Raw genomic sequence first — 26,500 nt, forward strand, 5'->3', positions numbered from 1 at the left:
GTTCACCCTCACGTGAGCTAAGTACATATTTATTTGAACCAACAGAAATTAGTGGTTTTCGCTCCAACACTGACCTGACAGACAAACATGAAACAAAAAGTACATTTCGGCACTTGATTTCTCTAGAATCATCGAGCCGGCAGAGATAACTCGCCTTCTCTGTTTTTTGATTAACCACTTAAAGTGATTCTATAGTTCTTGTCTCACCTGAAAAATGTGATCCAAAGTCCAACGAAGCTGGTCTGTGGAAGGAAGGTCAGGAGCTGGTAAACGTTTGGAATGATGCGGGTTTTCCTGAGAAGTGAACATTGAGTTCTTCCGCATTCAACAAAATTCTACACACAACTTGCTGAAATAATTTTTCATCTTGAATTCAAATCTGAGCCGCCCCTGATCACTCAATTTAAGGTCCAATCTTATTCAACGAGATGTGAGCCTGATCGTTCAATGCCTGAGAGAGAAAAAAAATTAAGGCTCTTGACAAAGGTATTGGAGGAGATAGAATGCATCATTGAGTAAACCTCCTAAGTTGAGTCTGAAGGGTAACTTGAAAGATGTTTATGAAGTTCTGAGAGGCTTAGAGGGAGTGAATAGCAGTGTCTTTTTCCCATGGTGGAAAGATCAAATACTAGAGGGCAAAGGTTGTGTGAAGTAAAGTTTTCTATACAGAGAATGGTAGATGCCTGGAACACATTGCCAGGGAAGTGATGGAGGAAGATGCAACAGTGATGTTTCAGAGATATTTAGATGTGTATATGATCAAGCAAGGAAAAGAGGGATGCAGACCATATACAGGCAGATAGGATTAGTTCAGATTCACATTAAGGTCTATATTGATCCCATTTTCAAGCTCTTTGCCAAAGTCTTCAATGCCTAGGTGAACCATCTTGTCATACTGCTTGTAGCTCTCTCTCTGCCAGGGCATTCAGTTACACAGTGCTTTCTAGGTGGAAATAAAAATGTCCTTTCAAATAATCTCACACCCTAAATCTGTTTCCTCTAGTTTTATTGACTTCTGGTAAGGAAAAGGATTCCTGCGTCTACTCCATGCCCTTCATAATTTCATATACCTCAATATGCATTCTCTCTTAATTTATTTAACTTCAGGGTAAACTTCATAACTAAAAATACTTCATCCCAGGCAACATTCCAATGAATCTCCTCCGAACCCCCTCCAGAGCTCTCACATCCTTTCTATCATGCAGATTATTACTTAATTCATCTTTGCTGGGTCCAAATTTCCCAAAATAAGAGCATAAATTGGAATACATTCACCATAAGGAGAGCAGTGGAAATAGCTATCCAGGCCATTCTCAAGGGCAGTTTGGGATAGGCAATAAATATTCTCCATTCAATGGTTGAATTAAAAATGAAACTTGGAATGGCATACACTGGTGAGGTTAAAAAAAAAACCCCACCTGATTTACAAATTCAATAACCATCAAGCAAAACACTGGGAATTGGTTTTAATGGTGCAGCTGGCATCCTTAGATCTTCAAAATATATACAAGAAATGTTTTGGGTTTGGAATTCCAAGTATAAACAAAGGTACATTAAATCACATTGCTGACTATATAAATGAAACTTTCTGACTCCTAAATGCAAACTGTAATTGTGAGATGAAGAATTGCTTTCATATGGTTTTGAAATTCATTGTGAATAACAAACACAGATAAAGTTGTTTTACCACGTATTTCCATTCAGTCCATATGAACTTCGACACACCCTTAAAATAACACCATTAAGACATCATTGTATTACTTTTACCCTGTAGTTTATCTTAAATCTACCTGGGGTATTCACTTCAATGACTCCCCATAGAGGGAGGTTGCACATTCCAACAACTATCAAAGTAAATAAAAGAAAAATCTTTTGAACTCCTTGTAGAATTTAGTTGGTGATTATTGTGGGAATATGGTACCGATGTCTGGTCTTGCCAGGAAGGGTAACCATTTTCTCTACATTTACTTGATTAAAACATTTCACGTTCTTAGACAAGTCCATTGTGTCCTGCTGTTTTTCCTCAAGTATTAAAACAGGATGCTGGAGGAACTCAGCATGTCAAACAATGCACCTAATGTTGCAAAGATAAAGACCCATAGCCAACATTTTGGGCTTGAACCCTTCATCAGGGTATGAACAAAATGTAGGTATGTGCCTGAACATCAGGCACCTGTCTACATTTTGTTCATGTGTTGATCCAGGGCTCAAGCCCAAAATGTTGGTTATGTACAGTATCTTTATCTTTGCTATATAAAGTACCTCACTGACAAAAGGCAAAGGAGGAAAAACCCAACACCCAACCCCAACCAACCAATTTTCCCCTGCAACCGCTGCAACCGTGTCTGCCTGTCCCGCATCGGACTTGTCAGCCACAAACGAGCCTGCAGCTGACGTGGACATTTACCCCCTCCATAAATCTTCGTCCGCAAAGCCAAGCCAAAGAAGAAGATAAAGTACACTGAGTGTCTCCAGCATCGTGTTTTTACTTCATTCAAGATGTCTGCAGACATTTGGGTTTTACTCCCAGCTTTTTCATATTCACGAGTTGCTATAATCTTTCCATTTTGATAGATTTCTGGTAACTCTCTTTAGATCTTTTCCAGGGTCCTTATACTCTTACTTGTAAAATGGAAAAAACTGTTCGCTAAAAACGTGGTCTAACCAAGGATCTATACAAGTTCATCTGTATAATCATATCACAATTGTTCTGCTTCTGTCTTTATAATGACCTTACTAATTGACATTACTATTTATACGAGTTATAAATCTGTGCTGCCAGATCTCTTTCCTTTCTAGCCCATTCAGATAAATATTCCAAGGAATTCTGGCCATCCCACATGAAACAAAATATAGCCACTACTTATCCTGGTTTATTTGCTAATTGCAGACATTCTGCAATTTAAAAAAAAATTATTCTTGCATTTTGCCATAAGTCTCCTCCAAATGATGCCATCTGTTGCGGTTCAGTAAAATAAAACAATAATTTTGATGATTTTATCAAGTGAAAGATTGTTTTATGATTTAACTTTATTTTCCTCAGCTGGCATAAAGCTAAAATTAAGCATGAAATGTGATAATAACTATAGCTGAAAAGATCACTTTTAAACTTAATTTTCAACTTTGCTTTTGCAATAACTAGTCAAGGAAGAAATTAAAATCCTGTTTAATAGTTTAAGAGTTACTGCCTGCACTTGAAATGTTACTCATTATACTCCCTCAAAATTAAATGTCCTGGGATTTACAGGTACATTTTTATTGAGTAACTCCTTTGAATGTTTCATCTCCCCTTTCTGAGAGTAATCAGGGATGGGCAACAAAAGCTGGCCTTCTCAGCAAGGGCAAAAACAATGTTGGCGAACAGGCTGATAAATCTCCCAAGGGAAGATTTTCAAGGCAATCTGACATTTTCCTAGTAAAGTTATAAATCCAGATATTAACAGAGACAGGAGAGAACTTCACAGCTAAATGTAGTCATGCTGCTGTGAAAGGATATAAATTGTTCTGCTTATTTTCTAACTTTGCATATTTGAATTAATGGGAAAAGATAAATGGCAAATGGAAGGTTTTATATTATGATTGTTCCAATGGATCGAGTTTCGGTTTCTCCGCATTGGTTGATTTTCATCACTTATAAGGAAGAATTTATGATTTCTTCAACTTCAGAGAGGAGAATTATTCCTGAAGCAAGAATAATTTTGTTATTAGCTGGAATGCCATGCACCCATATTTTTTTTGAGTGAAACTATTGTAGAGCTGAACTTGCTTAAATTGTCTCTACATTTACAGTTGAACGTGAAATATGAAGAAAATTTGAACTTTTATTATTTTATTGTAAAAAAATTATGGATCATATATTCTTCACGATGTTCTTGAGTAACTTGCATATTGTAGATCATGGTTCGCTCATATCCTGGATGGCTGGAATGCTTCATACAGTAGATGAATTAGAATCTTGGCAGAACAGATTGTTAAGGTTAGAGGGAGTGTGACTGCATTTGGAATTTGTTGCACTTAGCTGGGATCAAAACCATGCATTTGACAAAGAATAACCTCCTGCCACAGTTAATTATTGGTCAGGCAAGAAGTTGTAAACATTTCAAAGAATGATTCCCATCGGATTGACCACACTGGATTTGAAATGGAGTGGGATGAGGGATAGCAGTGGAGATGAGGATGTTGTCAGTGGCAGGACCAGAATGTGGAGCATATGTACAATTTTCTACTTCAGATTACAATCTTTGGAGTGACAATATTGGACTGTGATGTCCTTAACACTGGAATAATATGTTTATTATCAATAATCTAACTGTGTTCATGAAATTGGGTTTGGCTGAAGTTTTTGGAAAGTTGGTACATTGTGCGGCTTCACTTAATATGCAATAAGAATGGTAAGATAAATTCAATTAGTAATGATGTTGGAAATTTCAGTTAGCCCAATGCTATTACAGTGCCAGCAACCTGGGTTCGAATCCACCACTTTCTTTAAGGAGCGGGTACTTTCTCCCTGTGAACTACATAGGTTTCCCCCAGGTGCTCTAGTGTCCTCCCACATTCCAAAATTTTAATTGTTCACATGGGTGTAATTCGGCGGCATAGGCTCACGGACTAGAAGGGCCCTTTTACTGTGCTGTGTCTTTAAATCTTTAAATTCAAATAATATCAGCTGATTTGGATACCAGCGTGCCAGGTTCCCTGTGCTCAATGGATAGCACACTCACTTCTAAATTAGGAACACAAGTATACAAATTCTGCTCCAGGGATTTCAGATTATGATCAGAATCTGAATCAGGCTTATTGCCATAAACATGTGTCACAAAATTTGTTGTTTGGCAGCAGCAGTATTGTGCATTACAGATGCAAAAATTGGTATACATTTGCATAAATGCACTATTTAAAAATTGTCAAGTTTATTGTCATCTGATTGCACAAGTGCAACCTGACGAAACAGATTCCCCTGTGAAAACATGCAGCCACACAACCAGATATAAGTCACATATAGACAAACAAAACATATGCAGACCAAATATTCATTTATATAAATAAATATCATTACATTAATGTGAGAGTCTCAGACAGTTCGTGTGAGCATCAATAAATTAGTACAAAAGAAGAGAAAAATGATTGAGAATGATTTTGCAATTGAGGTACTCAACCCTTTGGTGGATTAAAAAAAATTCCAATGCCATTTCTTGCTGAAGAGTTCTTCTCTTTGGTTGATGAATAGTTATCATATAATTAAACCAGAGGGACAATAAATTCACTCATGACTGCAACGTAGAACGCTGCTAATGCTGTACGGACTTAAGCCTGAGTGGAGCAAAAGGGCATACATTTCCCTCAGCATCTCTTTGGAAATTTGGCTCTGGTCTTTTCAACAGAGTTCTTGTTTACCCATACACCTTTCTGTTGCTAAAAGAGTCCCTTGCAAAGCAAGCATTCACCTGCACTGAGATTTTAAACATTGCTGGTCTGAGAACGAAATTCATTTCCATATACAGAACCACTGGATTTTTATTAATCCTGATTTTCTTGAAATGGTAATATTTAAAGGGTCAACAATGAAAGGAGATTCTTTGCCCTAATTGAAAACTGTGACCTCTTACAAATGCCACTTCCTGTGCTCCCGGACTGGTTTGCATATGGAGGTGAAGGTCACAGTCAAATACCATTTCCTAACCCCAGAGTCATTCCAGGCAGTCTTTGCTGGAATCTGCTACATCGCATAGTTTGATGCTCACAGCTGCATTTTGCTGGACCACCATAAGTTAGGGGTGAAAGGTGAAATGTTTAAAGAGAACATTAGGGGAAACCTCTTCACGCAGAGAGTGGTAAGAGTGTGGCACGAGCTGCCAGCTGAAGTAGTGAATGCAGGCTTGATTTCAACAAGTCAGAAAAATTTGGGAGGGTTGTTGAAGGTTGTCCAGGTACAGGTCGATAGGACTCGGCAGAAAAATAGTTTGGCACTGACGAGACGAGCCGAAGGGCCTGTTTCTGACTATCGTGTTCTATTCATGGAGTGAAGATGATATTCAATTTTACTTCAGCCTAGAGGATCAGGCAGAATAGATGCAGACATTTTCCGCCATTACAGAGTTCTCCAAAGTATCGGCACTCCTAGGTCACACTTACGTGGGGCCAGAGATCTTATTCCAGAAGTGCCGAACTGTAACACAAAAAGATATATGTATCCAACTGGCACTGGTATTTCCTAGCATGTACAGATTCCTCAGAATCTTGGGAGAACTTGCCAATCTTCATCCCTCCTCCTGCTGTGACATCATTTCATTGGGCTAGAAGTGCATTGCTTTCATCAAATGTCCGGGCATGAGCTTACTTCAGAGAATGCACCTGGTGGGCTAAAAATTGACGTTTGTGAGAGCTTGTGCGGGAATTGGCAATGTCAGTGGCTTGACCTAACCACACCTAACGTGACCCGAACCTGAAAGCCTCAGTTTTTTTATGACTTTCACGAATTATGTTAGAATGATCCACAATGATCTTTTAATTCTGTTAAAAAGTGGAAATACAATGTCAAACTTACTATTTGGTGATTATCTCCTGAATATTTGAGTAAATTTGTTTTGGGCAAATTGGCTATTGCATTAATATGCACAGATTACAAGAGTGTCTAATTTTCAAAACTCATTTAATTGACTATATGGCATCTTGGGAAATCCTGAGCTTGTGAAAGGTATGATAGAAATGCAAATTTTCTCTGCTTTGTTTGAGTTTAATGGGAAAAACCCTCAAGTAAATGAAAAACGGAATCCAACTCTTGCTGGAGTAAATCACAAAAATCTGCATATTGAAGTAAAAACACAAAATGCTGGAGAAATTCATCAGGTCGAAATTCATCAGGTGTTTCCTGATTTTCACTTTCAGATTTATTCAGCCAATGTTTGCGAGTGTATGTTATGAGTTGAGAGCCTGTCTTCATTGCAGATTCTTAACCTTCGGGAGTTCTTTGTGCTATAGTGAGCAATAGCATTCAGGTGAAAGATTAATTCATTGAATTTGGCATCTCCAAAAGTTCCCCTCCAGACCCAAATGCATAAAAATGTTAAGATCGCATCTTATCAGGGTGCAGTCACGTGATGGAGTAGTGGAAGGTCGGGAATACCAGCCCTCTCCAGAAAAAAACAGGAAAAATGTTAGGCGAAGACAAGGCATAACAAAAATAAAAATATAAGAAATAGAAGATAAAGTTACAGAGAAGAGAAAGAAGCTGGCACCCAAAAAGGAGAAAGTAAAAACAACCGAAAAAAAAGTAGAAAAGTCACCGGAGAAGAAAGAAGAAGGCCTTACCTGCATGAAGGAAGAAGGAGCTGTGGAGGCGAGGAGCATCTGATCCCTGAGGTTGGTGCCTGCCCCGCGGAGTCGCGACCTCTTGACGGGTGGACTTCAAAAATGGCTCTCGGAGCCAAACAAAAGTGCGCAGTGCGCAATCAAAGGAAAAAGAGGACACTGACGGGAGGGGGGCTCAGCAAAGGAGCGGGCAGCCACAGCGCGAACAGCTGAGGGACGCCCAACACCAGGGCACTCAGCTGGAGGACAAGGAAGGTGGCAGAGGAGAGAGCAAGGAAATAGACGAGGGAGAAAGACGGAGGGGTGACTGTCAAGAGGATCAACGGCAGGAGGCCCGACAGTTGAGCAGCCCAGGAGGGGAGGACCAACAGCAAGAAGCCCAGCAAGAGGGGCCCCGACAAAGAGATATAAGCTGCTCATCAGGAAAAACAGACACAAAGAAGAGAAGAAGAAGACACAAGCACAGGTACAGACACAGAAGAAGAGGAAGAAAACTAAGATCTTCACAGAGAAATGGAAGGTAAAACTGATGGAAAGAATATAGATAAAGCTTTTTTTGAAGAACAAATTAGATCATTAAAAGAATGGTCATCATTAGAATTTAGTGCAATTAAAAGAAAAATGAAAAGAACAGAAGATAAAATGCAAAGTTTAGAGCTGGTCATGACAGAAATAGGGAAAAGAGTAGAGAATGTGGAAGAGCAGAAAACGGCTGTAGAAATGGAAGTAAATGACTTAAGAGAAAAATTGGAAGAAAGTGAGAAAAAAAATTAAAGAGACACTAGAGTTGTTATCTCAGAAAATTGATATGTTGGAAAATTATAGTAGGCGAAACAACATAAAAATAGTGGGCCTGAAGAAGGGTGAAGAAGGCACAGACATGAAGGAATTTATAAAAGGATGGATCCCAAAGGTCCTGGGAACTACAGAAATGCAGGAAGAAATGGAAATAGAAAGGGCACACATCAAAAACCAAGATCCATCTTAATGAAATTTTTGAGATATACGACAAGAGAAAATATACTGGAGCGGGCAAGGAATAAAATTAGAGAAGATAATAAGCCATTGGAATACAAGGATCAACAATATTTTTTTACCCAGACATAAGTTTTGAACTCAAAGAGGAGGAAGGAGTATAATACAGCAAAAACAATTTTATGGGATGAAGGTTATAAATTCATGTTAAGACATCCAGCCATGCTTAAAATATTTATACCCGGGGAGCAAAACAGACTGTTCTTGGATCCGGAGTAAGCACAAGAATTCACAGAACGTTTTCAGAACAGAAGAAGAGATGTAACAAGAATGAAGAATGGCGATAAAGTATATATAAAGATGTAAAAACAATGTATATGTAAAGAACTAAAGAGGGAAAAGAGAAGAGAGGGAAAGGAAGGAAGGGGGGAGAAGAAAGAGAGAGCTTTGTTATATGTGTAAAAAAAAAAAAAAAAAAAAAAAATGTTTTCTGGGGGGCTGGGGGGAGAGGGAATAACCGTCACTGCAAGATCGCAATCCAAGTGGAAAGGGGAGTTGTGGTTGCCCGGCAAGGGATAAGGGGCAACTGAGAGTGGGGGGAAAGCATTTGGGGTTAAGGTTTTATTGGGTGTGGGAACTGTTGGGGTACTTTATGTTTTAAATGTGATGTCGTACATTGAGTTTAATAAGGAAAAACTAAGGGATGAAAATGGGAAAAAGGGGGATGGAGGAGGAAAAGAGATGTATGCAAGATATAAGATGGCCATGTTGAAGTATATGACTAGAAGCATTAATGGAATACATAACCAAATTAAAAGGAAGAAGCTACAAAATTTATTGAAGAAGGAAAAAGTAGATATAGCATTTGTGCAGGAAACGCATCCAACTGAAGTGGAACATAACAAATTAAAGAGAGACTGGATAGGACACGTAGCGGCAGCATCATATAATTCAAAAGCCAGAGATGTAGTTATATTAATTAATAAAAATATACCAATTAAAATAGAGGAGGAAATAATAGATCAAGTAGGGAGGTATGTAATGATAAAGTGTCAGATACACTCAGAATTTTGGAATTTGCTCAATATATATGTGCCTAATGAGGAGGATCAAAAGTTTATGCAGGATATTTTTTGAAGATTGCAGACACATATATTGATAGGAGGGGATTTAAACCTTAATTTGGATCCAATGTTGGATAAAACTGGACAAAGATGAGCAAAAAGAATAAAGTAGTGAAATTTATGGTTAAATCAATGCAGGAGATGAAACTTATGAATATATGGAGGGGACAACAGCCAAAAGAGAAGGAATATTCATATTATTCAAGTAGGCCCAAAACATACTTAAGGATTGACATGTTTTTGTTTTCGGCCCATATTCAAGGGAGAGTTAGAAAAACTGAGTAGAAAGTTAGACTACTATCAGATCATTCACCCCTGTTATTAGCAATAGAACTGGAGAACATCCCACCAAGAATATATAGATGGAGGTTAAACACCATGCTACTTAAAAGGCAAGAATTTAGAGAGTTTATTGAATGCCAAATTAAAACATATTTTGAAATAAACACAGAATCAGTGAAAAACATATTTATATTATGGGATGCAATTAAAGCCTTCATTAGAGGAGAGATAATAAGTTATGTAACTAAGATGAAAAAGGATTACAATCGGGAAATAGAGCAGTTAGAAAGGGAGATAGTAAGTACAGAAAAGGAACTAGTAAAAAGGGATGATATAATGGAAAAGAGAGAATTGGCAGACAAAAAAAATAAAATACAAAACATTACAAATGCATAAGGTGGAGAAGAACATAATGAAAAAAAAATGCAAAAGTATTACGAACTGAGAGAAAAAACACAAAATATTAGCTTGGCAACTTAAAACAGATCAAGCTAAAAGAACTGTATTGGCATCAAGGAAGAAGAACAAACAAATTACATATAACCCAACAGAGATTAATGAAAACTTTAAGGAATTTTATGAAAAATTAAACCAAACTGAGAACGAGGGGAAAGATGATAAAATAGAGGGATTTTTATCTAAAATTGAACTGCTGAAATTGCAAGAAGCGGAACAAAACAAACTGATAAAACCATTTGAAATAGAGGAAGCACAGAATATATTAAAAAAGTTGCTGAACAATAAAACAGCAGGAGAGGATGGATTTCCAATAGAATTTTATAAAACATTTAAAGAGTTATTAATTCCTCCTCTCCTGGAAGTAATGAACCAGGTAGAAGAAACATAAAACTTGCAGATTCATGTAGGACAGCAATAATTACAGTAATATCAAAGACGGGGAAGGATCCATGAACACCAGCATCATATAGACCAATATCTCTTCTTAAGTCAGATTATAAGATAATAGCAAAATTATTAGTAAACAGATTGGTCAATTGTGTACCAAAAATAGTAAAACAGATCAAACTGGATTTATTAAGAAAAGACGAACAGAGGATAATGTCTATAAATTTATTAATCTAATTCATGCAGTTCAAGGAAATAAGAAACCAACAGTGGCTGTTGGTTTAGTCGCAGAAAAAGTCTTTGATAGAGTAGAGTGGAACTACTTAATTAAAATGTTACAGAAGTTCAATCTACAAGAAAACTATGTAAATTGGATTAAAGCATTGTATAATGGACCATTGGCGAAGGTAGCAGTAAATGGATATGTATTGAATCGATTTAAATTAAGTAGTTCAACTAGACAGGGATGTCCATTATCCCCCTCATTGTTTGCCTTAGCAATAGAACCTTTGGCAGAATTGATAAGAATAGAAAATAAAATAAAAGGGATAAAAATAAAGGAGAAGGAGTATAAAATCTGCTTATTTGCAGATGATATCATAATATACCTAACGGAACCAGAGATATCAATAAAAGAATTACATAAGAAATTGAAGGAATATGGAGAAATATTGGGGTACAAGATTAACGCAAAGTGAAGTGATGCCAATGAGTAACAAGGATTATACAGAATATAAAAAAAGAATCACCATTTAAATGGCAAGCACAAGCAATCCGATACCTAGGGATCAGGTTAGATAATAACTTAAGCCACTTGTACAAACTAAATTAGCAGCCACTAATAAAGAAATTTCAGGAAGACTTAGAACGTTGGAAAGAATTACTGCTAACATTGATAGGGAGGGTAAACTGCATTAAAATGAATGTGTTCCATTGGATACAATACTTATTTGAAACGTTACCAATTCCCTTAACAGAATTTTTTTAATGAACTAAAGAGAATAATATGGAAATTCTCGTGGAAAGGGAGGAAACTGAAGATAGCATTAGATAAATTAAAAGAGAGGTATAGCCAAGGTGGTTTGCAGTTACCAAACTTTAGAAATTATTACAGAGCTGCACAATTAAGGCATTTATCAGATTTTTACCAGACAAGGGAAAAACCAGACTGGACTAAGATAGAACTAGATAAAATAGGGGAGAAGGTACTGGAACATATACTTTATAAGTGGGATGAAAAGTTGGAACAATATAAAAGCTCACCAGTATTGTATCATTTACTTAATACACGGAAGAAGAGCCACTTAGAAAGGAAAAAAACGAATGACCAAATACCAAAATTATTATTAACGCAAAATCCACTAATCCCTTTTACAATAGATAAGCTTTCCTTTAGAGAATGGGAGAGAAAAGGAATAAAAGAATAGAAAACTGTTTTTTGGGAAATAATTTACTAACAGTTGAAGTACAAATATGGAATAACTCATGGTACAATGTTTGCATATCATCAATTGAAATCTTATTTAAAGGATAAATTGGGAAACAGATTGAGATTACCTGAAGGAAGTAGCTTTGAATATGTGATTACAGACACAATGATAATTAAAAGATTTATAATGAACATGTACATTAAGCTGCAAGATAAGGGAAATGATGAAATAAACTAAACCTAAAGAAGTGGGAAAAGGATTTAAACATAAAGATAAAAAAATTAAGTTTGAAAAAAGTTATGTTCTGGAACTATGAAGAATACAATAAACACAAGATTATGAATGATAAAGTATAACTGGTTACACAGGGTACAGATCACTCCTCAAAAATTAAAAGAATGGGATTCAAGATTATCAGATAGATGTTTTCGCTGTAAGGAGGAAATGAGAACAACAGTACATGCAATTTGGGCATGTGAGAAAGTGAAAATGTTTTGGGAAGATCTAAATCAGATATTAAATATAATCACAAAAAATAACAAAACAAAAAACCCAGAGATCTCTCTTTTAAGTATCATAAGAAGTAAAGAATTAGACCTCAATTTGGATAAAGTGCAATAAAGATTCATTATGATAGCCTTAGCAGTAGCAAAAAAAATGTATAATGTCAACTTGGAAAATGGAAGAGCGCATGAGAATATAGCAATGGTACATAGAAATGAATAAATGTATTCCATTGGAAAAAAAATAACATATAATTTAAAAAATAAAGTCACATTGTTTGAACAAATTTGGGAACCATACATGGAACATAGCGAGAGAGCTTGCCTCGGACCTTCATCCGCTAAAATGATAAGAAGACAAAACTACTAAATTCAGAGTGTAACAAATAGATGATGCATTTTTCTTTATTTTCCTTTGTGTGAAGATATTGTTTTATGGTTTTATTGTATTGTATGTGATGAATATTTATGGGTTTTGGAGGGGGGATGGGAAGAGGAGAGGGAGGGAAAATGGGGGAAAAAGGGAGAAAATGCCACTGTGTATATTAAATGAGAAACATTTGTACATATTTTGGTTGATATGGTTCACAGTGTGAAAAATAAAAAAAAAGATTTAAAAAAGATTGCATCTTATCAGTGAAATCGCTGCTTTCTTTTATTCAGTGGTTTTCAAACATTTTCTTTCCAATCACATACCACCTTAAGCAATCTCTTACTAACCACAGAGCAGTTATGACATAGGGATTACTTAAGGTGGTATGTGAGTGGAAAGAAAAAGTTTGAACACCACTGTTTTATTTGAACTGTGAGAACAGCTGGTAGCATAAGTCCTATACCGGAGGAGTTGCCTTGCTCCACAACGTGACAGAGCTGGACTAAGATCAGTGCAGAGATTATCACTAATTTGGAAAAACCTGGAATTTGATTCACCATGAATATATTGATTTAATTCTCTTTAAACTCTGTGACATGTTACGACCAAAACCTTTTAACAACATTGTCATCAATACATGCACAACATGTAAAGAAGGAGTAAAATTTTACATTAATTCAACCAGCATGAGTGCATTTTGTTGTTTGTTTTCTTTTATCAGGCCTTCTTTGCAATTGTTGTCCACCTGGAGATCCAGCTAAGTTGCTGGGTTTTGTCCCCACAAGCCTTGGACTACTCATGACTTCTCCATCTCAAGATCGTTTCCTTATCTGATCACATGCAGGTAACACAGAAGGTGCTAATTGTATTTCCATATACAGTAGCTGCAAACATCTTATTCAGTAAGTCCAGGAGGAGGAACTGTGCTTAGTATTTACCACAAGCCACTGAGAATTTGGGTCAACTGATCCTAGTTCTGCTTAGGCTGCTGACTGTATTGTCCTGCTCTGATCTGTCTTGCCCTGTAGCTTTAGAATAGGTCTTTCTTGAATGCACCACTGGTGAGGGATCCTGAAACAATATACCCAAGATCCAACGAAATCAGAAACATGAGAAACTGTGTTAATGAGCACAAAGACCCAATTTTTTTTTTTGTTGAGGGCTGAGTACACATCCAAGTAGCCAAAAACACGAGGCAACCCAAAGTCTGGAACATTTGGAAATCAGAAAGAAAGAATATGCTTTGCTGAGAAACACAATGTGCCGCAAAAAGATAGGGAATAAAATCACGGCATGCTTTCTCACTTCATACCATTCAAGTGAGGTGTGAGTAATGAGTGATTCTGCTGAAGTTAAAGTTCCTGACACACTAATGTTGCAACATTCTTGCAAGGATTTGAGGCCTAGTCCTTTTGAAGTTGAAGTTTTTTAAAAAAAATCTTACTGGACTGTTTGGGTTTTCTCCTATTGCAGAAAGAAAGATTTTAGTCAAAATTTGAGTTGTGCTTTGATCTATGATTCTGTTTCTTCCCGAGTGTCACCTGGATTCAAAGAGGCCCAGTCTACAAAACAGAGTTTATTCCTTCAACAGGGCGGTGGGTTTAGTGCAGAGGCAAAAATGAATGATCCCAGCTTTGAAAAATAAGGAGTCAGTAAGGTGAACGAGGATATGAACATGGCTTCAGACTTATTGACATGCTCAAGCTTGCGTTTTGCACATTATTATCTCACACACACACACACACACACACACACACACACACACACACACACACACACACACACACACACACACACACACACACACACACAAAATAGGCATTTGATTACCTGTCCTGTTTTTTTAGACAAACAGCACGGTAACTGGCCCTATTGGCCGACGAACCAATGCCACCCAAATACACCCAAAACTGTGGGAGAAACCAGAGCACCCACGCAGTCAAGGGGAGAAGGTACAAACTCCTTGCTGACAGTGCAGTATGCGAACCCCAGTTGCTGGCACCATAACAGCGTTGTACTAACCACTATGCCAACCTTGCTGCCCCATTTCTCCTCCTTTGCCTCCACAGCACTTTATTTCATTTGACTGTAGTCCAGTGGTCATATACTGGTTTTAAGATGCCATATAAATGTGAGTTGTTCTTTAATGCACCAATATGACCAATCATGGCATCAATTGATTCTTGGACGATTGCACGGTTTTTGCCTTCACCTCATTAATTGGAAATGTATTTCACAACTCAAGCATTCTTTGCTATGAATACAAATTTCGGATATTAGTCCTAAAATAGTCTTCCCTTTATTGTAATGAGGTTGTCCAGCTCCCACAATTTAATTTCCTTACATTGCAACTAAACCTTTCAATGCAGCTAATTACTTTCAACTTTTATCAATGATAAAACTGCACAAATATACCATGTAAGTAAGTTGAAGAAGAGGGTAATGAGTAAATCATCCTTTTGGGAAGGGGCAATGTAAAGATTTATTTCAGCAACAAAACAAGTTGGAAAATGATCTCTACCCTGAATATGAATAATTATGAAAGAGAAAAACAAATTGGAAATTGAATTGAGCTACAGTTCAGGATGTGCATGGTTCTGAAATTCAATGCACCCAAAAATGAAGTGCCATAAATTAAGGTTTTTATTGTCAAAAAAATTGAAAGAAAAGTGGCTTCTGATTTGTAGCTGCATAACAGTAACATTAGAATGTTCTGGAAAGTAATTAGATCATTTTTTTTCCCCTCAGAGTAAGTAAGTTTAAAAGGGTAGCTATAGCGAGTTGAAAGCTTCTATAATTTTTTTTTTGTTTTTTTTTCAAATAACTTTTTAACTCTACAGATTAATATTTTACAAACCAACAATGGATGAAATAGAGTGCTTTTCCAGCTTGCATCTAATTAACAGCAAACAGTGGAAGTGGCTAGGATTATTCAGAGATTTTAATTCATTTTTTTATTTTATTTTACTGGTGTGAAAGGGTTTTATGTCACACTATCTCTAAATGCCAAGGAACAGAGAAAGATTCTTAATCGCAGTTAAGTTTACAACGATTTCTAACTAGATTTAATTAACTGATAAGAGAGAGGCTCCAATTAATTTTTCAAGGACTCTTGTGTCTCTGATTAAGAAAGATCTTTTTTCAAAAAAATTATTTTCTTCCCTCTGCACTGCAAGGTGTTCGCATTGAGGCTGATGAAATAGAGCAATATAGAAGCTTTCACACAAAAAAAATTGGAAAAATAATTTTGTTTAAACATTCTAAATACTTAATAATATATTTCAGCTGATTTTAATTAGGTTTTAAATGACAATCCTTCCTTACCCAGTAGTTATATTCAGGGTCTTACATTGTATCTTACAAATTGGAAAAAAAAAATCAGAAACCGTCAGGATTTTCCTTTTGATGTTTTAACCCTCCTGAGATTATGAAGGGTTTGATATTTTTCAGCATTATTTAGTATATCTCGCAATGTCTTTTTAAATTATTCATTCTCACCAAGTGTCAGTTGCAATGGCAGTTATTTATTCCCCTTCCACCGAACCCCTGACAAAGCAAATGGTGCAGCTGAGGGTCATGTTCCTTTCGGAGGGCATTTGAACAGCAGCCACGTAATGTAGGTCCATACAGACCTTGACCAGGTGAAAAGGACAGGTTTCCTTCCCTGAAGCACATTGGGGAACCCAGGTTTTTATCATGTAATCGCTGTCTTTACTGACTAAAAGCTTTCTATCTCAAGATATGCCAACTTAAATTTTAATCTGTCTCGTACAAACTTTTTCTTGGGGTGACGATAACAAATGCCAGAGGACATCTGCTGAAGTGGAGTGGAAGGAAGTTCTGGGGGAGATATCAGAGGTGTGTTTTTTTTTACACAGAGACTGGTGGGTGCGTGGAATGCTGTGCCAGGGTTGGTGGTGGAGGCTGGTATACACTTCCAAAAGGCTCTTGGATAGGCTCATGGATGTAAGAAAATTAGAGGGGTGTGAGGTAGGGAAGGATCAGATTGTTGCTGAGAAGGTTTGGTGCACATTGTGGGTTGGAGGACCCGTACAATGCTGAAAAAAATATGAAAAATAATTTACTCTTCAAAGCAGTTCTTCAGGAGTTGGGTTACAGGGAAAGATTAAACATGTTAGGACTTTATTCCTTGGAGCGAAGAAGAATGAGGAGAGATTTAATAGAGGTTTACAAGATTATGAGAGGCATAGACAGAGTGGCTGCGAATAGGCTTTTTCCACTTAGATTAGGGGAGGAAAAATACAAGAGGTCATAGTTTTAAGGTGAAAGGCTTAGGGGGAACATTAGGGGAAAGTTCTTCACCCAGAGAGTGTGGAATGAGCTGCCATCTGATGTGGTGAATGCGAGCTTGATCTTAGGTTTTAAGAATAAATTGGATAGATACATGGATAGTTATGGAATGGGAGCAGGTCGATGGGACTAGCGGAATGATTAGAAGGGCTCAATGGCCTGTTTTCTCTGCTATAGCATTCTATGATTCTGTTTCTGAAGCATTAATCCAGCAACAAGATTACACTCATTCTCATACGTCAGATTTTGTTTGTTGTCTGCTCTTCCCCTCCCCCTTCTGCTTTGCTTTTCATCAACAAATATCTTTCCTAAACATGGCGTGCACTTATAAAGCAGGGCGTGCATGGCGTGCACTTATGAAGCAGGGCGTGCATGGCGTGCACTTATGAAGCAGGGCGTGCATGGCGTGCACTTATGAAGCAGGGCGTGCATGGCGTGCACTTATGAAGCAGGGCGTGCATGGCGTGCACTTATGAAGCAGGGCGTGCATGGCGTGCACTTATGAAGCAGGGCGTGCATGGCGTGCACTTATGAAGCAGGGCATGCATGGCGTGCACTTATGAAGCAGGGCGTGCATGGCGTGCACTTATGAAGCATCTGACCTCATCAAAATGTCTCAGTGCTGAATTGTTTTGAGCTCTTTTTAAAAAAAAAGACCAAAACAGTCTAGTGTTTTTCCTCAAGAACGTCACACCAACACCATTCAGATACTGGTCAAGTTGAGAAGGTTAACTGTGTCATTATGAGTCCTTCGTGCAGGGAAAGCAGAAATGTTTCCTTAGCTTGTTTTAAAATTCACTCAAATATTGGAAGGCAGAAGGTGGTGAGATGGGGGAGTTGGTTGGTGCCAAAAAACTGGGCGTCATGAATGCTGGTTAATTACTGAACTGTTTATGGGTAAATTCAGGAGAAACTCTTCTTTAGCCCAGATGATAGTCAACGTGTGAAATTTCCTTTTTCCAGCCTTGATGCATTTGATGTAACGTTAGCTACCTCAGAGAAATTTTTTGATAGGGAGCAACGAATCAGGGTTGGGGAGGGGCAGGGCGGCACGTGGAATGTTTTACATAAGTTGAAGCAAATGGGCTTTTCCACGTGGTTCAGTTTCAGGGGTCAGCAAAAGGGCTGGAGGGGTGGTGGGGTGGTGGGGGGGGGGGGTGCGTGAGAAACCAGAATGCAAAGGTAAGCTTTTGTATAACCTGCTGTCCTCTTAGAGGACTTCAGGTTCATGTTCCCAGAATGAGTTGGGAATTTGACCACATTGTCTGGGATTATTTTGCTTTGAACAAAATACTACCAGACACTGTATAATGTATATTGATGATCTAGATTATGGATTGAATGGTTTTTGTGGCTAAGTTTGCAGATTCCACCAAGATGGGTGGTGGAGTAGGAAGTGTTGAAGAGACTGAAGGGGACAGTTTAGAAAAATGGGCACATAAATGGCAGATGAGATACAATGTTGAGAAATGTATGGTGGTACATTTTGAAAGAGGAAATAAATGGGTAGATTGCTATTTGGATGGAGAGAAAATTCAAAATTCAAGAGTGCCTAGGGACTTGAGGGTCGTTGTGCAGGATAACCTAAAGGTTAACCACCAGGTTGGATTAGCAGAAAAGAAAGTGAATGCTATGTTGGCATTAATTTCAAGAGGAATATTGTATAAGAGTTAAGAGGTGTTGATGAGACTCTATGGGGCACTGGTGAGACCTCATTTGGAGTACTGTGCAGAGTTTTAGGCCCCTTATCTTAGAAGGAGTGAAATGATGTTGGAAAGAACGCAGAGAAGATTTACCAGGATGATTCCTGGAATGCAAGTGTTAACATACGAGGAACATTTTTGGCTTTTGGACTCTATTCATTGGAGTATAGAAGAATGAGAGGGGATCGCATAAAAACATGTTGAATGCTAAAAGGATTGGACAGAGTAGATATCAATAAGATGTTTTCCTTGGTGGGTGAATCCAGGATAAGAGAGCACAGTCTTAGAATTAGAAAGTATCCATTTAAAACAGAGATGGGGAGAAATTTCTACAGCCAGAGGGTTGTGGATTTATGGAATTCATTGCTACATACAGCTGTTGAGGACCAATCATTGGGGAAGTTTAAAGAGGAGGTTGATAGGTATCTAATTAGTCAGGGTATCAAAGGATATGGGGAAAAGGCCAGAAATCACAACTAGATGTGAGAATGATTTAGCTCAGGGTAGAGTTGTGAAGTATACATGATGAAACAAATGGCCTATTTCTGTTTCTTTATCTTGTGATCTTGTGATGATGTTGTTGTGTGCATGTTGTGCAGTTGATTAAAATTGGTGTTATTGAATTTTATTGAACATACTTTGTATGAATTATCTTGTCACATTGAAGCAAATGGTTTCATTGGTTAATGTTGACTGCATTAATAGAATGAAACTGGACTAGAAAAGCTGTGGCATTTATATGTGGATGTTACCAGGACTTGAGAAACTGAGTTGCAGGGAAAGGTTTATTCCCTAGAACACAGAAGAATGAAGAGAGATTTGATCGAGGTATTTAAAATTATGAAGGGGATAAGCAAAGTAAATGAAGGTAGATATTTTCCACTGAGGTTAGGTGAGATACAAACCAAAGGACAGGTGAAGAGTGAAAGAGGAAAAGTTTAGGGGAGACATAAGGGGGTACTTCTTCACACAGAGAGTGGTGGGAGTGTGGAATGAACTGCCAGCTGAAGTGGTGAATCCAGGCTCAATTTTTACATTTAAAAAGTACATTGATGGGAGAGGTATGGAGGGCTATGGGGTGGGATCAGGTCAGTGGGTCTAGGAAGAAAAATGACTACAAGGGCTGAAGGGGCCTGTAATGTTCTACAGTTCTAATATGCCTGAATATCCCCACCATGTTTTAAAGAGTGAGGAAAATGGAGAGGTTGAACAGAGGAAGCAAAAAACCTCAATGATGACCTGGGTGGGACTGCATGGTTCTGTGAGGACCTAGTGAATCTTGCATGGTTTTATGATGACCAGGGTGGGTCCTTTCAGGGATCTGTTTGATCTATGAATTGTTGAACTGACTTTTCTGCAGGGTGGGCATCTTTTGAGGGCTAAGATTTTGGGACAACCAAGTTGCTCCAGTGAGCTTTTACCCGAACTTTGTATTAGCTACATTCACTTTGACTTCTATCTTTGCTACATATATTTGTAAAAAGGAAAAAAAAAACCTCCCTGGTGCTGAAGGCTTTCTTTCCATTAGAACTGTGAATTTTTAAATAAATTCTACATCAATTTCACTAACAAAAGAGTGACAGTGTGAGAATGAAATTCTCCATGGGGACAACCTTTATGAGGGCAAATAATCAACATCTTCTTGGAGAACAATATATTGAGCTCACAGAATGATGCAATGGTAAAACAGTTTACAATTACTGGGTAACCTTCCGAAATGAGGACTCAAATGTTGCTCTCAACTGAGGTATGAAGTTATATGCAATATCTGAGGTTTCTTGCTTTAATTGCCAGATTATCTTTGGAAATCTGCTTTCGATGTACACTGACCTGAGGAATTCCTGCAGCAAAGTCCAGGGGTTGGAATAATTGACCTCCATCAATCAGTCAAATTCCTTTGTGCTCTGACTCCAACCACACGGATTTTTTTTTCCTTTTCAACTGGACCTTCTTGATGCCTCACTCAGTCATTTGCTGATTCTATGTCATTAGAGGAGTCAACCTCATTCTGCCTCTGAATCAGCTCATTAACCCACGTTTGGCACATGATTTTGAAGTCTGTAATCGAGTGTGCATGAAGATGTTGGTGAATCGAATAGATTGTGAATAGCCAGGTTAAATTTCTCCTAATTTTAGTAAATGGGACATACTGAGTCAAATTGTTGAGTTGATGCCACTGTTGTAATTGTATGGGAACAAATTGGCCAGAGATAGGTGGCGTTTATCGGAATCCCGCGCTGTGTGTAAGGAATTTGTGCACTCTTCCTTTGTCTGGGTGGGTTTTCTCTGAGTGCTCCAGTTTCCTCTCACCCTCCAAAAAGATATGAGGTGTTAGGTCAATTAGTGTAGTTGGGGGGCGCAGGGTTGTTGGCTGGAAGGAGCCATAACCGTGCTATATATCCAAATTTAAAATGTTAAAACATTTTAAGATGTTGCTAGTCTGGCCCTCAGTACTATAGCTAGGATGCAGTCTAGTCCCATTGCCCTTGCTGTATCAACTGCTCCAAGATTTTCCTTAATAACACTGGAGATTGGCTGAAAGCTGGGTTCTGTGATGAAGGGGATATCTGGAGGAAGCCGAGATAGATCTTTCAGCTCTGTGAGGAGGAAGGTGAGATAGATCTTCCAATCTGTTCTGGAGTCTCTAGGAATTTGAGATTACTTTTTCAAACACTGTTGCAAATAGCTCAGGAGAGCTATTTTACTGAGGCATATTTATTCATCTCTTTTACTGGATGGTGTGAGAGGAATGCTAGCCTAGTTTGGGTTAATCGATGGTGTGTCAGGTGGGGGAGGAGAAGGTGAGTTTTTTAATCATCCAAACAAGTTTGGAAGATTCTGTTCACATATAGATTGATTATGGGAGGCAGGAAATCACTTGAAAGCACAAATTGCCAGAACCTGGGGGAACAGCAGTTGAGCTGAGAGGTCATGTGATGAAACTTCCAACAATTGGTCCATCCAGAGTGGGCCATATGCAAGATTTCTAAGGAGTATTTTTAAATATAATCTAACCATAAGGGTATGATGATTCAAAATATTGGGTTTATAAACCAATGTCAAACTGAAACCAAAACATAAGAACATTAGAAATAGGAGCAGGAGTAACCCATCCGACCCATCGAGTCTGCTCCTCCATTCAATGAGATTATGGCTGATCTGATGACAGGCTCATCTCCACCTACCTGCCTTTTCCATGTATCCCTTAATTCCCCTTCTTTGTTAAAATCTATGCAACCAGGTCTTAAATATATTTACTGAGGTAGCCTCCATTGCTTTGATGGGCAGTGAATTCCATAGATACACTGCCCTCTGGGAAAAACAATTCCTCTTCATCTCCATCCTAAATCTACTACCCTGAATCTTGATTCTATGTCCCGTAGTCCTAGTCTCCCCCACCAATGGAAACAATTTACTACCTCTATGTTATCTGTGCCTTTCACAATTTTGTATGTTTATACAAGATCCCCTCTCATTCTTCTAAATTCCAGTGAGTACAGTCCCAGACAACTCGATATCTCCTCATAGGCTAACCCTCTCACCTCTGGAATCAACCTGGTGAACCTCCTCTGCACCCCCTCCAAAACCAGTACATCTTTCCTCAAGTAAGGAGACCAGAATTGTGCGCAGTACTTCAGATGCGGCCTCACAGTTGCAGCATAACCTCCCTGCTCTTAAATTCAATCAAAAACCTATACAAGTCAGACAGGGACTTGGAATAAAGAACCAAAAAGTTTACGTTCCATTGTGAGAATAATCTTAGAAACTGGATGGAATAACAGTAAGGAAAGAAACAGTAAAACAAAAACATTGATTCGACATCCTGCACCAACGAACATTGTGTAACATTCACATAGATCTTAGTGGGGCCCCTGTATGCAAAGACACAGCACCTACATTTTGTTAGGAGATTCATGGAGGAAACTCCAGTTTGCCATTGCTAACACCTCAAGTTGAACTAACAATGTGTCCATTAGTTTAGAAACCTTAATTAGATCAGAGAACACAGTCCTGGATGATTCACTGGAAACTTTAAACAATCATATAGTCATTCTTTCTTAATGTGTGAATATTTCTTGATGATGCAAGAAGGAAAAGAGCTGGGAATAGACACCAGCATTCTGTTAATCTAGATTTCCAATATTATAAATAAATTAAGACAGGGCAACAAACAGCATTAGTTTCCTGGCAATGCATAAGTTCTATTTTAAATGAAGCTCTTTTTTGAAAGGTTCAAGATATTTTATTATTTCTTGCTTTCCATTTCTCTTCTCTGCACAGTCCTGCCGACTCTTGCCGTGGAACATTTTTTGCAGGTAGGCAGCAGCAAGTGTCAGCAGGCTATTCAACTGTGCAGTGGACGAATTCTGACATGGCCTCTGCCTGCTGGGGATTGGAATGATGGAGGGAGACTATCTTGGGGAAAGGTGCCATTTAGGCCTTTGCTGCCATTGCCAGTAAACAATGCTCCATTTAGTCCAGAAGTGTTAAGTGGCTGGAAAGTACTAAGAAGTGAGGAATGGAAAAAAGATATTTAATTAACAAAACTCAGAATTAAAACTGGCCATTTGTTTTTTTGTGTCATAAGTTGGGGGGTGGGGGTGGAATCCTGAATAAATCCCTTTGAAATGCTAATCACTGTGTAATTTAATTTCAAAGCCTACAATTACGATCGTGTTGTGGACACGATGGGGCTAAGTAGTGTAATCTAATTTGCATTAGTAATGAGGCAGCCTAATTAAAGGCTTAATTAACCTCCTCTGATTACATTTTCAGTGTACATTTTTAATAAAGTGTACATTTTCTTTTAAAAGAAAAACATTTATCTATTCACAGCTGGCTGTTTCATTCCAATACGTTTCATCATTTATTTCTAAAGTTCTGCTTCACTTATTAAATTCTTATATTTGACCCTCGATTGATTTCTGCTGTAATCTGCTCACATCACTCCCTTCATTTTTGTATTCTATTCTGTCATTTTGACAAGTAAAAGCAAGTAATAATTAGGCAATGGGGGAACAGAAATCTGACAGCCTCCGATTCAAGTTGGTAATGCCATGCAATACCATATCATAAAAAAAAAAATGAGCCTTATCTATTCAATGAATTTACTAGGGAAGGAAGATCACTTCTATTCCCCCTATCCCCTCCCCTCCCCCCCCGGAACAAGAACAGTCATATTTTTGTCCCTGTTCTGGGATCGAGCTCCTTTTTGTTTCTTTTTATCCTGTGAATTTCATGACGGAGAATAAAAGGCTTCAGGTACAAGTATCTAGATCAGCAGTTCTCAACCTTTTTCTTTCTACTCACATATCACCTTAAGTAATCCCTTACTAATCATAATGCACCTATGGCATCCTATGCCAGAGGTGCTATGTGGTTAGTAAGGGTGAAATGAAGGTTTGTGGAGGTGAATGGTGAGGGTTTGGGGAGGTCTTGTCGCATGGTTATCCTTTTTGGTGTGCTCCTGTATTTGGCCATGGTGACCATTCAAGACACCAGGGTGACCATTCAAGGCACCAGGGTGTCTGAGGGTCCACGCCTTCTGTCAGCCTTCACCCCCTCCAAAGTTAAGTTCACACATAGATGGCTTTGGAGAGGGAATGCATGGTATCAACTGGATTATTAGATGCTTTCCAAAATCATTGGGGACTGGACAACTAAGTAAAATAATTTACTGCATGTGTTCTTCTGTTGTTAACAAAGTATTTTATGACTAAACCATGCCAAAACTTATAAAATAGGGGCCAATGGTTGAAGACATAAAGTGTTCCTCTTTAACCAAAACAGACCACAGAAGGTTGAAAATATATTGTGATGCAATTGATTGTTTCTTGGGCAAGAGATATCGACATATTTTCAGAGCAAAAAGGATAGTGTTACTCCTTTTTTTAAACTAGATAAAAGTTATGCTCATGGTAATGGGAATATGGTCTAGACCAAGTTATAGTTTAATTTGCTTGAAAAGGATAGCACGGTCAGTATAGCAGTTAGTGCAACGCTGTTACGGCCCCAGTGACTTGGGTTTGACTCTGGTGCTGTCTGTAAGGGGTTTGTACATTCTCCCATTGTCTGCGTGGGTTTCCCTCAGGTGCTCTGGTTTCCTCCTACCCTTCAAAATGTACTTGGGTTGTAGGTCAAATGGGTGCAGTCGGGCAGTGCGAGATCGTGGGCCGAAATGGTCTGTCTAAATTTTTAAAAATACATTTGGTATGGGATTTATATGATTTAATGCCAATTAATAACTTAGAGGAAAGCTGTACATGAATTAAAAACGTTTAAAATTCACATAGTAATGCACATTTTAGCAAACACTCTCAGAGCAGATACAGTTTTGGTTATTCACAGAAAAAGCACTACATTTTACTATCTCATCAGACACTCAGACACTCTCCGGGTTGATACACTTTGAGTTAGAAACATTAGAATGCTCATTCCCCATCAAATGTTTCCAAAGTGGCTTTCAGAGCTGGTGAAAGGACAAGAGAAAAACCCTATCGTAGTTCCTGAAACCACTTTCAGCTCTTTAATTCAAACATTCAGCCTAAACTTGAGGCGATATAGAATCTTCCAGCAAGGAAGCAGGCCCACAGGCCTAGCTTGTCCATGCTGCACAAAGTACCCTCCTGCTTTAGTTTCATTTGTCCACATTAGGCCATACTCCTTCAATCCCCACCCATCCATATAGTTATCCAAGTGTTTCTCTAAGGAACTTAACATACCTGCCTCTACCACTTTATCTGGCAGCCCATTCCACGTGCCCTTTGAGTGAAGAACAGTTCCCTAATATCTCTTTAAATCCCACCGCCCCCCCCCCCACCACTTTATTAATCTGATCTCTCATCTTATATTCTCCAGCTGTGGAGAATAGACGGTCACTATTCACCTTATCCATGTTCCTCATGATTTTATAGTTCCCTTCTCAAACTTCTCTGCTCTGAGGAAAACAGGCCTAGTTTTGCTGTCTCTCAGGACAGCTCAACTTGAGGAGTATTAGAGCCAGCACCAGCTGGCTGAGGCACAGCTTCCTCCCACGGGCAGTGAGGATGCTGAACAACTAAAGGAACCGCTCACACTAACCATCCGAGACTCTCATATTCCTGAAAAAATATTTATTTATTTATTGATTTGTGTAGATGAAATTCTTGTTCTGCATGTGTATTGTTTGTATCTATAGTATGTCTGGTTGTGTGTCTATGTGGTTTTGCACCGAGGACCGCTGTTTCGTCAGGTTGTACTTGTACAATCAGATGACAATAAACTTGATTTGACTTGAAACTTCCCTCATCCTGGCAACAACTTCTCCTGTACCATTTTTCACTTTATACTATCTTTCCAATAGCTAGGCAACAACAATGCACACAATATTCCTAGTGTAGCTTCACCAATGACTTCTATGACCAACAGGATGTCCCAACCTTACTGATGAGAACAAGTGTCCCAAATTATCTCTTCATCAATCTGTCTACCTGTTTTCCCATCATTAAAGAGATATGTGCCTGCACCCCTAGGCCCCTCTACACCATAATTCTCTTTAGGGCACTGCCATTACAGAGTAAGTCCTGCCTACGACTGATACTGATGTACTCAAATGCCCAATTTCACACCTAATCTAGATTCCATTGCAAAATTAGGTAATTTCTTC

At 38.3% G+C, this 26,500-nt stretch overlaps 1 protein-coding gene across 9 annotated transcripts in view; it reads left to right on the top strand.

The window, feature by feature from the left end:
- Positions 1-26,500, top strand: part of foxp4 (forkhead box P4) — a 371,685-nt gene that overhangs the window by 20,884 nt on the left and 324,301 nt on the right. For 2 of the 9 annotated variants that reach the window (XM_069941845.1, XM_069941846.1), the window contains exon 2: positions 13,563-13,685. The exons of the other annotated variants lie outside the window; for them this stretch is intronic. The gene's annotated coding sequence lies outside the window, so the exon portion shown is untranslated. The remainder of the gene's footprint in view (positions 1-13,562; positions 13,686-26,500) is intronic. 9 annotated transcript variants of the gene reach the window in all.

This window comes from Narcine bancroftii, chromosome 5, assembly GCF_036971445.1.
Source record: "Narcine bancroftii isolate sNarBan1 chromosome 5, sNarBan1.hap1, whole genome shotgun sequence".
NCBI lineage: Eukaryota > Metazoa > Chordata > Chondrichthyes > Torpediniformes > Narcinidae > Narcine > Narcine bancroftii.